Source organism: Protopterus annectens, chromosome 17.part0 (assembly GCF_019279795.1).
Source record: "Protopterus annectens isolate FY-2018-M chromosome 17.part0, PAN1.0, whole genome shotgun sequence".
Taxonomy (NCBI): domain Eukaryota; kingdom Metazoa; phylum Chordata; order Ceratodontiformes; family Protopteridae; genus Protopterus; species Protopterus annectens.
In genome coordinates this window covers 183,465,443-183,482,956 of record NC_056751.1, presented here as the reverse complement: position 1 = coordinate 183,482,956, position 17,514 = coordinate 183,465,443, and positions in this window count along the sequence as shown.

Here is a 17,514-nt window from a genome sequence, read left to right as displayed (position 1 = left end):
CAGTCATAATAGTACTTCTGCTTGTGCTGATTTAATTCCAGGACTACCCTTACTTCCTACTGATTTTCAGGTATTAGTAACATAGCGGAAGTAAGGGCAGCCACGGTGGTGCAGCGGTTAGCGTTGCCGTGCCTTCTGTGTGGAGTCTGCATGTCCTCGCTGTGGTGGCGTGGGTTTCCTCCGGGTGCTCCGGTTTCATCCCAAAGACATGCAGTAGGTGAAATGGACACTCTAAATTGGCCCTAGGTGTGAGTGTGTGCATGTGTGTGCCTTCTGTGAAAGGTTGGGTGCTGGGCTGGCAACTCGACACCGTAAAACTCCACTGCCAATCATGAGCAGACAGATGATCTGCTGTGGTGACCTCTAACCAGGAAAAAGCCGAAAGAAGAAGAAGAAGAAGTAACATAGCGGAAGTAGATAATTTGCTTTTTAAACTTCTGCCATTTAAAGTTCAGTTGGTAAGAGAGTGGTTCCCTACAAGATTCCAGTTCTCATAGCTATTTGTTCTTCCTGATAAATGTTTCACTGAATAGTTGCCTTCACTGAACCCTGTTCATCACAGTCAAATAGACTCACCATATCTTGAACTCCCACATATGCACACTTTCTCAGAATTCCAGATTTTTATTGCAAACCAGTGCTAGACATATGGCAAAATCTGACATTTCCTTTCTCAAGAGCATAACATTCAATGCATCATTCATGCATGCACTTGTTTTGATTGCTAGTTTGATTATCTCAAGTTATTTAGACCAATGACTTTCACATATAAGATCCATGGCTTCTTTGAAGTGGAATAAATATGTGTCCACACTGCTGAATGGATAAAGATGATCTTCTTACCAGGATGACCATGGAACATATCATTTAACATCTCTGCTTCTGGATTGTTGTTATGGTATACATTGCATGTGGCACACCTTTGTATTGCTTGTTATGTCTGACTCCACATCTCTGGCCAATACTTTATATCTCTTGATGTTTTTAGGATTTCCAGATGTGATCCATGCATCCTTTTTAAAGATTTGTCTTCTCAGTTGATTGGGAGATACTATTTTGTAAGCTTTGAACATTACATCCTGAGCACCACTTATTTCTTCTTCTTTGCAAGGAAATGGTTTTATAACGCATTGCCTTTTTCTTCTTGCTAGCCATCAAGCCCTCTTATTGGTTTAGATCCCATTCATTACCTCTCCATCAAGGAAGTCCTCAACACCAGGGTGAGAGCTGACAAAACAGACCATCATACACACAGGCATGGAGATGGTCTCTGCCCTCACCTGCATCTGCTGATGTAAGCCATGAGATTGTTTCTAATTAGGCCATAACTTCACCCCTGGTGGCTGAATAAGCATCCATCACTGAAGGGGCACACCATTCTTTCCTTTTGTATGCACATGCTTCCACGTGCAGGGCTAACATCAGCAACTTAGTAAGCCAAGCATACCTCTTCAGTCTGTGCTTCATCACTGTTGCAAACAAGCCTTTAATTTTGTGCTAATGAACACAGCGAGGGGCAATAACATCTTTCTCTCCGCCCAGGGTAGGTGAATTACATCAGCTGCTCAGTCTCAACTTCCCACATCCAATTTCCCCAGCACCTGAGACACTACTTTAACTCAGGTCATCTAGCTAGTTAATGAATGATAAGTAAGTAATTTTTTTCTTTTCTAGCAATGTCTACTCAGATGAACTTCTCAATATAACATCTCTCAGTAAGTGCATCTTTAAGTCAATTTCATTACAACTTTGGAATTATTTTACTTTTTCTCCTGTCATTAGTAAATATAGAATTACTGAAAGAATCTCTAGCTCTTCTAGAAAATTTGCATACCTTTAGCCTTGTACCATGTTTATGCAGCTTTGTTGTTATGATCAATGTCTATGTTTATGTTTTATGTGGAGCTTTTCTCCCTGGGTTTCCACTGAAAAAGAGCCTCACCCAGCTGGACTAACCTGGTCAACAAATGTCAAATAAATAAATAAATGTGTAGATTACTATAAACAAAATCCTGTACCACATCCTATCCAGCTATAGGTCATGATCCATGTCCCAAGAAGCTCACAATTCAAACTTGGACCTATTAGAGACACTTACCATCCAGCATAACCCCTACTCATGGGAGACTTTAATTACCCATATGTAGAATGGGAATCCTACATTGTCTCAAATCTACAGGCACAGATATTTCTGGACTTTGTAAATGCAAACACCCTTGACCAAATAGTGACTACACCCCCCTTACAGGCTCCAACAAAGTGGACCTCATGCTCACAAGTATACAGCCTCCCCAATGTCTTGTTCTCCCTGGTAAGATCCACCAATAAAGCTGTCTCCTTCAAAATCAAAATCAGCTCCATAATCCCATTAAAACCAGTATCAGAAACTGTTCCAAAGCAATTACCAGTTATTAAGTGATGGCTTGTCAAAATTCATTGCCCTCCAAACCCCGAGAACACAGCAGCCTATGCTGAATTGCTCTCAGAAACTCTGCCCAACCATGTCAATGGCTGCATAGAAGCTGCTCTACCTACCAGACATAAGCCCAGAACCAGCTCCAGAAACAGGTGGCATCCCGATTTAATAAGGATGTATAACAAAAGGAAAAACGTATGGCAAAAATCAGGAAGAGTAATTCATATAAAGATAAAAACTCTCTCATCAAAGCAAATAGACAATTAAGAAGGCCAATTAGGTCCAGCAAAGCCAACGTTGAGGTTCAGATATCCTCCCAGATGAAAAATAACCATAAGGCCTTCTACAGCTATGTCAGAAACTTCAAGGGCAATATATAGCAATGTGCTGAACTGGTGGTTAATGTAATGGGCATTTATATCACATTATCGAAAGATGAAAATAGGAAACGCTATTTCATCTAACTTAAAATATCTAAACCACATATCGAACATTCAGAACAGCGAATGTTTTCCTTGGGAAAAAAATTGCTATTCCGAAACACATACATACAACACAAGTACACCTAAAAAAATCAATACACACACATACACTTATAATCCTACAATTAACCCTACACTAAACTATACATACACTACTATCTATCCACTTACCTTAACCCAAACCCTAACCCTAAGGTCCGTCACTATCATACACTCACCTAACCCACGCCCTAACCCTAACTCACTTAACCCACCCCTAAACCTAATTCACCTAACCCGGACCCTAACCCTAACTCACCTAACCTGCGCCCTAACCCTAACTCACCTAACCTGCACCCTAATCCTAAAAACCACACAATCGCACACTTACCTGAACCCGACCCGTAAATCTCCACCACAGCGCTGAAAATAGCGAAGCCACAGAATCGGCCAACCGAATTCTTTCACTAGGAAAGAATTCGGTGTGCTGCAGCTTCTCTATTTTTAGCATTCCATTAAAACAGGTCGATATTAGAACATTCAAAGTTTTAAAACTTCGATGTTCTGATATAGACCCATTAATGGTGCCACATTCACTGAGCCTGGCATTATAGCAAATTTGTTAGTGGACAAATTCAGTTCCACCTTTAACTGTCTTTCACTCCCAACCATCCCCTAAATAATACTCAAAAACATAACCCCTCCAACTAAAACTAGTGAGGATGTACTAGCTACACTCACTAAAGCCAAGAACACAGCCTCAGTGGGCCCAGATAACATTCCAGGATATTTCTCAAATTGTCTAAAATATGACTTATCAGGACCCCTGCAGTTCTTATTTAACTATAGTCTTAAAACAGGCATTGTGCCATGTGAATGGAGGACTGTGATGGTCATCTCCCTTCATAAAGGAGGACCTTCAACAGATCCTGGAAACTATAGACCCATTAGTCTGACTAGTCATATTTGCAAAGCCATGGAAAGCAATATCATGGAAATTATCGACAAGGATATAGGAGACCTCCTTTCTCTGGATCCATCTGGATGAGCAGAAAATGATGCATACTGCCTACCTAGATCTGCCTAAGACATTTGATACAATACCCCACTCAGGCATTGAACAGAGGCTGAAGATCACAAAGAAGCACTTGCCCTAGGAGGGCAGGGTATTCTGAAGGGCTATGTGACATGTCCTTTCTAAGGCCCTTTGTATGTCAAAGCTTGAGTATGCTTCTGACTACCAGCAGTGTGAATAGCTAGGGCTTAGTAACAAAGACCCCAATTCCACAAAAAAAGGATGAAAGTAACAGCACTGCTTCCCCCTCCAGAATGAATGAACTATAATGTTCTTGCTTCTGAGCAGAATGAATCAGTCATTTGGGACCCCTGATGCTCACCAGGGAACCAAGAGCAAACAGTAGCCAAAAATATGTTGTCCATAGATTATACTTGTTGCAAGCTTGATGACTTTTAGAAACTCTTGCCATTTTTTTCGAGTCATTGCATGCCAGCAAAGGTAACAATATGTCGGTCTGCAGGTGTACAGGTAGTATTACCTCATTAGCTGTTCGGTGCCACAAAGCAAGAGTAAAACAATAGACTGCCCTTCAGAGTGCACCAAGTCTTTGATTCACTTTGTTAACCAGATATTCAACTTCCTCGGTGTGGTCACATTTCATCATCATCATCATCAGCCCCCTTTTTTCCCATTATCTGCCACCATCTCTCTCAATTCAGTGACACGATCTTGCCTTCTTCGACATTCATGCCTGACTGTCACAGGTCTTCTCTCACACAATCTATCCATGTCTTTGGGCATCCTTGTTTCCTCATACCTTCTTCCTGTGTGTCCCAAATCTTGACCAGATGGTCTACTGCTTTTCTGCACATGTGTCTGAACCACCATAATCTGTTCTCTTTGATCTTTGCAGCAATTGGAGCTACGGTGGCTTCTGGTCTTATGTTTTCTTTCTTTATCTGTCCCACAGTATGCATTCTGCCACCCATCTCAGCCACTTCATTTCCATCACCTCTAGCATCCTCATTTGTTCTGCCTTTACTGCCCATGTTTCTGTACCATACAGTGGTATTGGTCATACCACTGTCTTTTTACACCATATTTTTCAGTTTCTTTGGCATTCTTCTGTCATACACTATACCTGATACTCCATGCCAGTTGGCTGCAGCTCCGCTGATTCTAGCTTTGACCTCTTCATTCTGACTTCCCTTCTCCTCAACCACCCGTCCCAGATACTTGAAGGTATTACTAACCTGTTCCACTATCTTCCCTTCTATGTCAGTTCTCAGCTTCTTCTAATTTCCCCCATTTGCTGAAATCAGAACTATCTTATCTGTATTAAGTTTCATCCTGTATGCCTCCAGTTGTGCATTCCATTCCCCTATCCTTTGCTGGAGTTCTTGCTCAGTCTGCCTGTAATTCCACATTGCCTGCATACAACTTTGTTGATCTGTCCCCTCCAACCTGTTTGCTAATGTAGTCTATCACCGGTAGGAACAGTAGTGTGCTCAGAGCTGAACCCTAGTGTAGCCCCACTCCCACTGCGAACCCCTCTGTGAGACTGAACCCTGTTTGTACTTGAGTCATTGTGTCCTTGTACATAACCTACACTAATTCTACCAGTGTTTCTGGGACTTTGAATTACTGCAATACTGCCCAAACCAACTTTCTTGGGACCGTGTCATATGCTTTCTCCAAGTCTAGGAATACCCAATTAGGCTATTTCCTCATCTCTTAGCTTCTTCTCAACTATCTGTCTCACTGCAAACATTGGGTCAGTTGTGCCGCATTCTGATCTGAATCTGAACTGCTCATCTCCCATCTTACATTCTACTACTCTGTGTATCCATTCATCAGTCACCCTCTCCAGAACTTTCATACAATGTGACAGGAGTTTGATGCCTCTTTACTGACCACAATTGTAGATGTCCCCTTTGTTCTTGTACACTGGCACTAGTATGCGTATTCTCCAGTCATTTGGGATATGCCTTTCTCCCCACACTGCTGTGAGCACCCTCAGGAGGCATTTCTCCCCTATCTCACCCAGCATCTCTATCATATCTGCTGTGACATCATCTGAGCCTGCTGCTTTCCCTGACTTCATTTTCCTTCATGCTATTCTTACTTCTTCTAGGGTGGGATCCTTCTCTTTTCTTATCATAGGCTTCTGTGGGGTTTTCTTCATTCAGAAGCTGCTGGAAGTACCCCTTCCATGTGCCTTTGATGTCCTGTGAACGGGTGAGCAGGTTGTTACTGGCATCCCTTATGATGGGTGTCTAACTATCGTCTTTAGCTTTCTGTCTTTGCCTTGCAACCTAATATAGTTCCTTTGTGCCACCTACTGAATCACTTTCTAGAGGCTGGTAGAGTGCCTCCAATGCCCTGTTCTTTGCTATTGCATCTCCTTTCTTAGCTTCATTGTTAGACAACCAGTATTCCTCCCTAGCCTGGTCAGTCTATTATATCATTTTCTATCTCATGTCTTTTTTTCCTGCACTTCTTTCTTTTGATGACTTCCCAGACTTCTGCATTCCATTACCAGCTTTCCTTATGTATGTTATTTCCATACCTGTCTCGGGTATATAACAGTTCTGTAGTCTTCACACATGCTGTTTTGAGGCATTGCCATTCTTCTGCAACTCCACCTATTTCCTTCTCTTCTTGGGGTGCTAAAGCCCTGAGTAATTCCTTGAACTGCTGTACTTTCTCTCAAGTAAACTTCCAGGTCAGCTGGTCTCTGTTGACCTCTGTGCCTTCTCTGACCACTGCTTACAGGCTGATTGTGGGTCGACTTTTTCACTGGGGATGACTTTGCAATCATTGATTCTACCTCGGTGCCCTTTTCTTACTAGGAGGAAGTCTACCCGAATTGCATGTTGGCCACTCTTGTATGTGATCTTGTGACTCTCTTTTTCTGAACCATGTGTTGGCTATTATCTAGCCATTTGCCAGACAGATGTCTAGAATGACCTGTCCTTCTTTATTCCTGTTGCCCCACCCATGTGGACCCCGGCAGTCCTCATATCCTTTTCTAGCTATTCTGATATGTGCATTCAAGTCACCCATTATCAACACCAATTCATGTTGTCCTGCTTTATCTAGTAGGTCCTGCAACTGCTTTGTGAATGCACTCTTTTTCTCACTATCACAACCCTGCTGTTGAGATTATGAACACTGCCCTATCATTACTCTGGAGTCTGATTGCCATGAGTCTGTCACTGGTGATATCCCTCACTGCCTTCTGAAGTCTCTCTCTCACCACAATTCCCACAACATTTTTAGCCTGTCCTCCTCCTGAGTAGTAGACTGTGGATCCCAAACCATGTAGCTTCGCTGCACTACCCTTCCATCTTGTTTCTTGGATACATAAGATGTCCAGCCTCCAACATATCATCCACTTCCATGCTGCATCCTGTCAGTGAACCTACATTAAATGTAGCTATTCTCAGTTCATGTTTGGCAGGTTGATTGGTTTAGGTCCAGATTTCACTTAACAGAGCAATGGGCAACTAGACATTGTCCAGCTAGTAGCTTATTGACCCAGGGCTGCTGGGCTTTAATGTGGGCACACACTGGCCAATAGGGGAGCGTGCACCCTTCCCACCCCTCCCACCATTAGCATGGGTCCCTGGCATAGACTGGGTCCTCAACTCACTTATCACGAGTAATTACCCATGCCCATTTTGGCGGCATTAGTCAACATGACTGAATCACCTACAACCATGTTTTACACCACTGGGAGACTAGCTCTGCCACAGTGTGCAGTCTGTAATCTGTGTTTTTCTATCATGAGGATACTGCACACCTCAGTAGATGCCCAAAGCAGTTGGGCTATACAACTCTTCCTCTACAGAGCACCATGTAGAGTCTGTGCTGTTGCCCACAGTTCCATTCATTAGAGATGGAAACACTCGGTATGTTTTTCAGAGGTGGTAGGAACCATACAGAGACACAGAGAGAACATGCAAACTCCAAACAGGCATTGGCCAAAGGTCAGAATTGAACTTTGTACCTTGTGCATGGAAGGTGAAGACCTTAACCATTATGCCAACTGGTCTCAAATGTCATGTGATCGCATTTGTTGTGGTATATTCCTAGATATTCAATCAATGAGGATAATCCTGTCAGTGTTATACTACTTAAGCAGAAGGATTGGTTCTCACCATACTTGGAGGTCCTAAAGTAAACTGCTTTTGTCATCATTAAATCCAGTAATATTTTGTCATGTCAGCTGGAAATGGCTCCTAGAAGAACTGTTTGAACAGTGAGATTGTTGAGGAGGAAAGGCAAAGTATGGAATTATCTGCGTAATGAAGACAGCCCACCCTGTCACAGCTGTTCCATGTGTCCTTTAATAACAGTCACCAAAGGAACTCTAGTGTGGATGATGGAGGCAGTCATAGAGGAGACAATGATATTTTGAAATATGTGTTTTCTATAAGATCAAGGTCCACAGCCATTACAAAGCAGAGCCCTCTGCGTTTTAATTAACCATGGTAGATAGATGGTAACCATGATTAATGAAATCACAAGTCTTTTACAAGTCAGAGAAGAATGTTCTATTTACTTGTCTTTTTTTCTGGTCTTTGGGAGTTGAGGTCGATCACATTCAGTAGGCTGGTATCAACATATTTATCAAGCCAGAAGCCACATTTTAGTCAAAAGAGACTCCCAGAAGTCCAAGAAAAATTATGTTATTTCAGTAACACCTTTTCAAGGATTTTGCAATTGATGAAATGATGGAAATTAGTTGATAGTTATTTAACAGTCAATAGTCTCTCATCTATTGATATGAAAAATTAATGTTTCCTTTTAGCATTGTGAAACAAGTCCTTTCCTACTGGACATGACAATAAAGCATGTGCTGATATTTGGAAAGGAGTAGGCTGACAGGTGCAGATACTTTGATAGAAGACCATTTCTTGATGGAGACTTTTGCATTTTTCATTCATCAAAAATACACAAACCTCATTCAAGGAGACTAAGATCAGGTTTAAGGGAGGAAGCTTCCTGGGACAAGGAAGAGAAATGGCAAGGAGCAGTCATGATTCGTGGGACAGGGAAGGGAAATGACAAGGAGTAGTCCTGATTCCTGGGACAGGGAAGGAAATGGCAAGGAGTAGTCTTGATTCCTGGGACAGGGAAGGGAAATGGCAAGGAACGGTTGTGATAGTCTGAGCAGTATGGAGGTAGGTTTTGCAAATCCAGTTATTAGTGTCTGTCTTGGTTTTGTCTGACAGGTTGAGAGAAGCATACAAATATTCAGGAAAAGATCAGTGATCACCCCCCCACACACACATACACACACACATTCACCCTTCCACCCCATGTTCTCTCTGTATCTGTATATATTTTCATGGGCATTCTGGTTTCTCCTCACAGGTCTATATTAGTTCACCAAAAGTTATTTTCAGTGAACACCTTTTCGGCAGCACATATTCAGCGAAAATCACTGATGCAATTCATTGAATTTTCCAAGGGCAATGAAGTTGGCCAACTACACAACTTTGCCCTTTTCCCCACTGTAGTGTGATCTAAGAGTTGGTATATATAGTTGGGGGGGAGTGTAGGGAGCACAGACCCCCCACATTGGGGGATGTGAGGGGGTGAAGCCTCCCACTTGGGTGGGCTTGATTTAGTTAGTTGTGGGTTCTGTGGTGCTGCAGGGCAATTGTTTCATTGCCTTTGGAAAATTCAGTGAATCGCGGAAGTGATTTTCGTTGAATATGTGTCAATGAAGAGGTGTTCGCTGAAAATAACTTTTGGCAAATTAATACAGGCCCTCTCACCACACCTCCAAGGCATTACATTTAAGTTGATTTGTTAGTTTAATAAAATAAGTTAAATGGTCTTTAAACTGTGAAACCTTTCTACTTACATCTCTTTGTAAATGTGTTCTGGATGAGTAGGGCTTTTAACACAGTTAAAATACATTCATTGATAAAAAAAGTAACTCTCTGTACCTCTACCAGTGTATAGGTAACACATCTATTTTGTAAGATCTATTTTCCTTACACACAGCAGCCTTGGTAGAAGTTATTAGGTGTCTATTGTTGAAAATATTACACTAAATTAAATTTACACATTTTTATACACTGAAAATAATTGAAAACTAAAATTCTGAACATCCAGGAAACAAGCACCTGACCCTGGCATGTGAAGGAATTCACCCCACCCCACCCCCACCACCATACTTCCCTTAAATTACATAACTCTGAGATGATAACTTTTCATGGTAGCTTATATGATTATAGATTTGTCAAACCACATCTTTTGGTGTGTCAAATTCAACCAATTATCACTTGATGTATCTGAGTTTGAAATGGCACCACATCTTACCTCCTCGGATAGCTAAGAATTGTTTCAATTTTCACCTCATATTTTCTTAATAAGGCAACAGATTCAACAACATGGAGAAATATTAGGTTAAACAGCAAGACTGTTCAGTGAACAAATAGCTGATCTATCATATCAGTAAGGATATACGAGCCAGCCCAGAAAACTGATGTATGATGATTAAGGTCTGCATTTCTCTGGACTACAAATGTAAATGACTGATCTCTCAGAAGATATGTTATAGCTCACAGCTAATACCAGGCACAGCAAAGAATTCAAATGCCTTGTGGAGTTTAATCTAATGTAAAGGAAGTTCACCTGATGCATTTATACCCTGGGTTATAAGGACATTCCATTTTTGAGTAAAGTTACCAAGAAGCAGGATCTCGGATGTGTTATGGTGCAGAAGAGAAGGACACTGCTTTTAGTCAGAAAAAGATAAGGGCATCCAAGAGCTGGAGATTTATCTCCACAAAGGGTAACTGATGAGCAGGATTTGTCTCTGTGTTACCATGAAAGGCTAGACAAGGTGGTAACATTTCTGCCAGTCTTTTATTCTTGTTGTTTCTCTACAGTTTGCAGCTAGGAATAGCTCCCTCATAATCAAACCGGGGTTGAGCTTAAACCCATTCTCTGCTGCATCTTTATGTTAGTGATGGTGCCATGTTGTTTTAGCAATAGGATAGCTCATGCAGTCTTTGGTTTATTTGGATAGTAATAATTTATTGCCCTTGTAGAGAAGGATAAAAAGCTGTTTTATCTTTAATTATACTGTTTTGCAGTGGGCATCACAAGATAGGTCCTGATTAATAGTAATACCCAGGTACTAGACAGAGTGAATTATCTTAATAGAGATATAATAAAATGAAGTATTTTTTATATATTTGCTTTTTGTCTTTTCCCATTATCTGGCCTTGGAGCATAAGGCCTCTATTTTGCCTTTCACTCCATCCACCACCGTGATATCTACTTAGTATCACTTGCAATGGTGTGAGCTTCTCTGTGTGAAGAGGGTGACAAGAATGCCAGTACCTTCACCCATGTTCTAGGAACTGTAGGAAGTGTCATGTTTATTACCTTTTCTGAGCATAGGTTTGACACTGCATTCCATGATGCTGGCATGGTATGCACACTTCCATGCATACATGTAACAAGTCTCACTGCTTCTAAGCAAGAAATTCCTTAGTCGTAGGGTCATCTGTGCCCTCCGCAAACATTAAACAAGACAGCTAGAATCAATTTGTCTTGGACACCCCAAGGAGTGAGTAACTAGGCATTGTCTCCTTACTCACCCTCTCCCTTCCAGTATCCTCCAGTGACTGGACATGCTTGTCAAATCCATATTATTTGGGAAGCAATAGCCAGGGTTTCACAAACATGGTTCTAGAAGCAATGTTACTATGTTGCTTCCATCATGAGTAAGGCTTTTATTTCCCAAAATTAAGCCATTTGTTTACCTTAGATTTAGAAACAGCCAATAATTAAAAAACATCTACATTTTAATAAGTGTACATTCTGTATTATTATTATTATTATTATCTGGATAGAGAAAGCAGTAGTACTAGAGAACAGAAGGACATATTTTATTTATTTAACATTTGTTTACTGGGAAAGTCCAAATGGGATAGAGTCCATTTTAAGTGAAGGTTGAGGGAGAAACACTCCAGACACATGTCTTTGGAATGTTGGTAACCTTGCTGTAATCCCACATGGAATATATGCATGTATTTGAGCAGTATGGGATCCAAGGATGAACTTTAAAGGTACTCCTCAAAATGGTCTCACAGTGTGTCATGTTTTGGAAACCATTTCAAATGTTGGAACTTGCAATTTTGAGTCTCAGAATGTGAAGACAGCTCTTGGAGTTGATATCTGTATATCTGTAAGTTTGGGGATAAGATGGGCTTCTCCCATGATATTTTCATTTCTCCTGTATTTTCAGTTTTTGCTTTTCAGTGTTTTGGGACTTGTAACTGTGAGTCCTGACATTTCAGTAGGGAGTCATCATTGTGTTGAATATGACCTGTAAAGAGGGTAGCTGTGAAAGCAGTTTAGGTGTCTTGGACAGGGGCAATAGGTGCTGATTTTAGTGTCTTCTTGAACCAGACACCCTTGGGAACACAGGTTGAACTTGGCTAGGCTTGAAAGGGCACTGGGGCCGTTAGCTTAGCAACCTCCTATGATCCTATGATCCTAAAGGGTAAGCTATGTTCATACAGCTTAAAATCAAGATGGCATGAACCAGAGTGCCAAAGCAATTTAAATAGGTCTAAGAATAAACCTAAATAGTTTGTTATCAATCTAGCTGCATAAAGTCAGATACACAGGTTAAGGCAATGTTCACTCTGTATTTTGTGCAGATGCTACCTTGTACTGTTGATAAGAATGAGCTTTTCCTAAGATGGCCAACTTAAGCGCTCATGGATCTCTTACTCTAAAATTCTGATGCATTGGCATAGTAGGATTTTGAGCATTTAATTGTACTGCTGCTCTTGCTTTAAAATATTGGTGCAATGACACACTAAATCATTCAAACATTCTAATTTGAAATCATACAAACAAAATCAAATTAGCAATAAGGTTGTATGTGCAGTGGTTGCAGCTTTAAAACATTCCTGAGTTCTGTATTAGTATATCCTTAATCACAATAATAGTAATTATACACACTTCACATCTACTTTTTCTAGTATCTTAACATGAGTCATCATTTTTGTTAAGAATATTGCCTCAATACAAACTGAAAATTATTGACTTTAACAATTGGCTCCAAGGGGATCCAGTACCTGACAGCCTGGGAGTATATGTTTGACAGACCACGATGCTTTGCCAGAGATGGCCTTCATTTGTCTCCCCTGGGCTTCAGGCTTCTGACAAAGGCTCTTGCCTCCCCCATAGTGCCTTTTTTAGGCAATGTCATGAGCACAAAACTGCCAACATGAAAAATTCTTCTAAACAAAAATTAAAAGTCATGCTGCTAAACGATATGAGTCTTAGCATGAAACTGCACTCTTTGCGAGCATTCCTTGCCCTGGAGGATGCTGATACTTGTGCAGTCACTGAAACCTGGTTAAAAGCTGTGGCAAGCACCCCAGCCTTACCAAGTTACTCATCCTACCATACTTCCAGGGTCTATATTAGATCACTGAATGCTTAAAAAAGCGAACGGTGATTAATTGACCCTATGTAAGCAAAAGCTTACAAGTTCGAACTGTCAGAACAGCGATTTTTTTCCTAGGGAAAAAAATTGCTGTTCCAACAAAAAATAAAAATAAAAAAAAATACTTTAACATTACATTAAGTGGGGGGCTTCGCCCACCACTCCACCCGATGTAGGGGGCTGTGCCCACCACATACCCCTACTTAAATATACCAACTCCGAGACCACACTACAGTGCCAAAAACAGCAAAGTAAGAAGCGGCCAAGCTAATATTTTTCCAGGGAAAGAATTCACTTAAAAGCCGCTTCGATATTTTGCCATTTCAGGGTTTTGAGTTCAACCAAGACACATTTGAAAGAATGCATCTTCGGTCTTCTATTAGGGAACCTACTTCCAAACCCCAAATGGAGGGCTACAAAGCCAAATGAGGTGGAGTTTCAATATTTATCAAAGATATATACACCTCCAGGCTGGTCAAAAGGTATGATGCACAGGAGACACTCCAAGTGCAGTTAACTGTTGACAAAACACCTATTCAAATCATAGCTAGCTACAGACCCCCAACCATGACTCAAGATGCCTACTCCACCTATCTGGACTTACTTGAATCCATCAAGATTCAACTCCCTACCCTGATCCTGGGTGACTTTAACTACCCAACCATAGAGTGGAAGACCTATTCTAGCCCAAACATGAATACCCAGAGATTCCTTGAGTTTGCCAATGCCAGTGCATTGGATCAGCTGGTTAACGCCCCTACGAGAGGTGAAAATATCCTGGACCTGGTACTAACCAACATGAGTAGTCACTGTAGCACCCTTACAGTGTCATTCTCCTTGGTAAGATCTGACCATAAAGCGATTACCTTTGAAGTCACCATCTCACCTGACCACCCCCCCCCCTTGTCAGAGTCAAACAAAACAACTTTTCCAAAGCTGACTACAATCTCCTGAGAGCAGGTATAAGCAACTTCTCAGCCACCGTCCCTTCAGTAGGAACTAGCACTAATGTCCAAGCCTACACCAAAAAACTATATGAGCACCTACATAGCTGTATGGACTCAGCAATACCTGACAGGATCAAATCATCTTACTCAAGGAAGAGTAAACCTGTTTGGTAGACAGCGGCAATAAACAAATTCTATAATAAAAGGAAAACATTGCTGTCCAGGACCAAGAAGGAGCAGGTGCCAAGTTGAAAGCAATTTCTCCTTTGTCTGAACAACTAAATAAGGTCACTGGTGAAATCCTCTAATGCTAACTTTGAGTCCAAATTGGCCACATCCACTAAGGACAATCACAAGGCCTTCTTCACATACATCCACAGTCTGAAAGGTAACACCCAAATCTGCTCTGAACTGGTGGTCAATAACACCATATACACAAACGCCATAGATATAACCAACCTACTGGCAGACAGGTTCAGTGAAAACTTCACCCCCTGTCCCCTCCATCAGTAAATCAGGATATCCCCAGCACCTGACCCCTCCACTCATCACCAGGGAGCAGGTGTTTAATGCCCTCTCAAAGGCAGAAAATACAGTCTCCATGGGACCCAACAGCATCCCAGGCAATTATAGGCCCATCAGCCTAACTAGCCTGATCTGCAAGGCCATGAAACGCATTATCATGGACCTTCTAAACAAGGACATTGGCAACCTCCAAACGCTTGTCCCACATGTTTGGTTTTGTCAAAGGGAGATTGTGCCTGTTAAACTCAGTTAACTTCTTCAAAACAGTCATCAAAGTCATGGACGAGGGGAAGACAGTGCACACCACCTACCTTGACCTAGCCAAAGCCTTCGACACTATTCCCCACTCAGGCATAATAGATAAACTCTCCCAGCTAGGCATCAACCTGTATGTTACCAGATAGGTAGCTAACTGGCTCATTGATAGAACCCACTCAGTCAAAATAGAGGAAGCCACCTCTAGTAGTAAACTCATAATGAGTGGTGTACCCGAAGGATCGGTCTTGGGGCCTCTACTGTTTGGGATATTCTTTTCTGAGGTGCAAGCCAGAACCAGTGGTTTGTGGCTGACCAAGTTTGCAGATGACTGCAAGCTGGGTGCTGTCTTAAACTCCCCTAGTGATGTAAACATCCTCCAAGAGGGCCTTACCCAAACAAATGGCTGATGCCAGGAGCATGGCCTCAAACTGAATGCCAAGAAATGCATCATTATCGCCTTTGAGGAAAATTAAGTCCCCACTAATTATCACATTAATAACAACATACTAAGCATGAAATCAGTCATGATGGACTTAGGCACCCAGGTTGATAGCGACCTGACTTTTGACCATCATGTTGCTTCCATTGTAAGGAAGGCTTTCTACATGTTGCACATCATAAGTAAGGGTATTTCATCCAGGAACAAGGAAATCATAACATATCTGTACTCCTCCCTTATCAGACCCATTATTGAGTACAATGCCCTCTTCAGCATGTACCTTGCCAAGCACATGCAGCAGCTGGACAGACCATGGAGGTTCCTGACCAGGAATATCCAGGGTCTCAGACACCTGTCCTATACTGATAGGCTAAACGTCCTGTGCCTCTACTCAGTCTCGTACAGACTGCTCAGAGGTGACCTGTGTCTGGCATACAAGGCCATCTCAGACCCAGCCTTGATGGAGTTGCTGCATATCTGTAAGTCAAACTCCACTTGCTCAATCCGCATGCAGGACCTCAACTTGGTCTGTGACATTAACAGAACTTGTTGGTGGGATAGATTTCTGTCCCAAAGACTCCCCATCTATGGAACAGACTCCCTCTACATGTCAAGCGTAGTACCTCTCTAGCCCTCTTTAAGAGGAATCTGGATGACTGGATGGGAAACAGAAAATACACTCTTGGGATCCCACCTGTGTCCCTGCTGGACAGGGTAAACAGGTGCTGACTGTGCGGGAACATGGGCAAAATTCTTGGATAGGCTTATAAGGGCCTCCGGCCCAATAGCCTAGCATCATCCTATGAACCTATGAACTTCAGTAACCTCAGGACAGGGTATGGATTTCATTCACTCACTAATGAACACATGATTTCCCCTCCCTGCCCCACCTTGCTCCAGTACTTGCCCTTATCTTCCCCTGTTAATTGTCTACATCCTCAGTTCTTGAGCACTCTTATTCTACAGTATCTGTGTACTGCACCAATAACTGCCATCATTTCAATGCCTCCGTAAACACCTCCCTTTATAACTTTTCTCCTTCCTCCACAGCTTATCAATAATCTCTATTACCTCCTCTATCTTTGGACTAATCATTTGTTTCCACTTTCTTGTAATATTTATTTTTTTTGGGGGGGAGCTATTAACACTATCACATATATCATTCTTCTTGAATCCATTGATTTAGTCTCTACTGGTCTGAGAAGGAATAATAGAGGAGTTAAGTCTACCTGAGTTTGGTTGATATCTCTTAATAGTTGCTGATCCTCTAAGCTAAATCAATTCAGTCTCAAGTAGCCCCATAACATATGTAACCAGTCAGCATTAACTGCTTTTCCATACCTACTGGACTGGAAAATATTAATAAGTCTAGTGAGGTGTACAAATATTCATGCAATCATCCCCATACAAAAATATGAAATCTTCTTGACTTCTAGGCATAGCAAGACATCAAACACAAACTTAGTGCTGTTCTGAGAACTCGACCTGCAAAATATTGTTCCAAGCCATTCTAATTTTAGTAGCCACATTTACCTACTTATTAATTATGAGTGGTCTGTCAATTATCCTGTGAGCTAACCATCGATTCTGTTAGCTGGAGCTTGTTCTCTCTTAGTAGGTTGTGCCTTCTCATGTTTCTCCCTCTAGCAATTAGTCTCTGATATAAAGGTTGATATCTGCCATATAAGTGGAATTAAAGTGCTACTTTGTCCCAGATTAAAAATGCCCATAGTTTGACTATCTGGTTCCAGAACTCAATAATTCCTGCTCGATGTCACCAAATCTGACAGATCATTATTGTTCTCCTTATCAGCTTTGGCATAACGTTTGGGTATAAGTTCTGCTTTCCAATTTGTATTATGGAGCTCCCAAAAAATCTTCCTCAAACATTTTAGGACATAATCCAGCATATATTTTGATGGTCACTTTGGTACTGGTTCATACCACTGTCTCAACA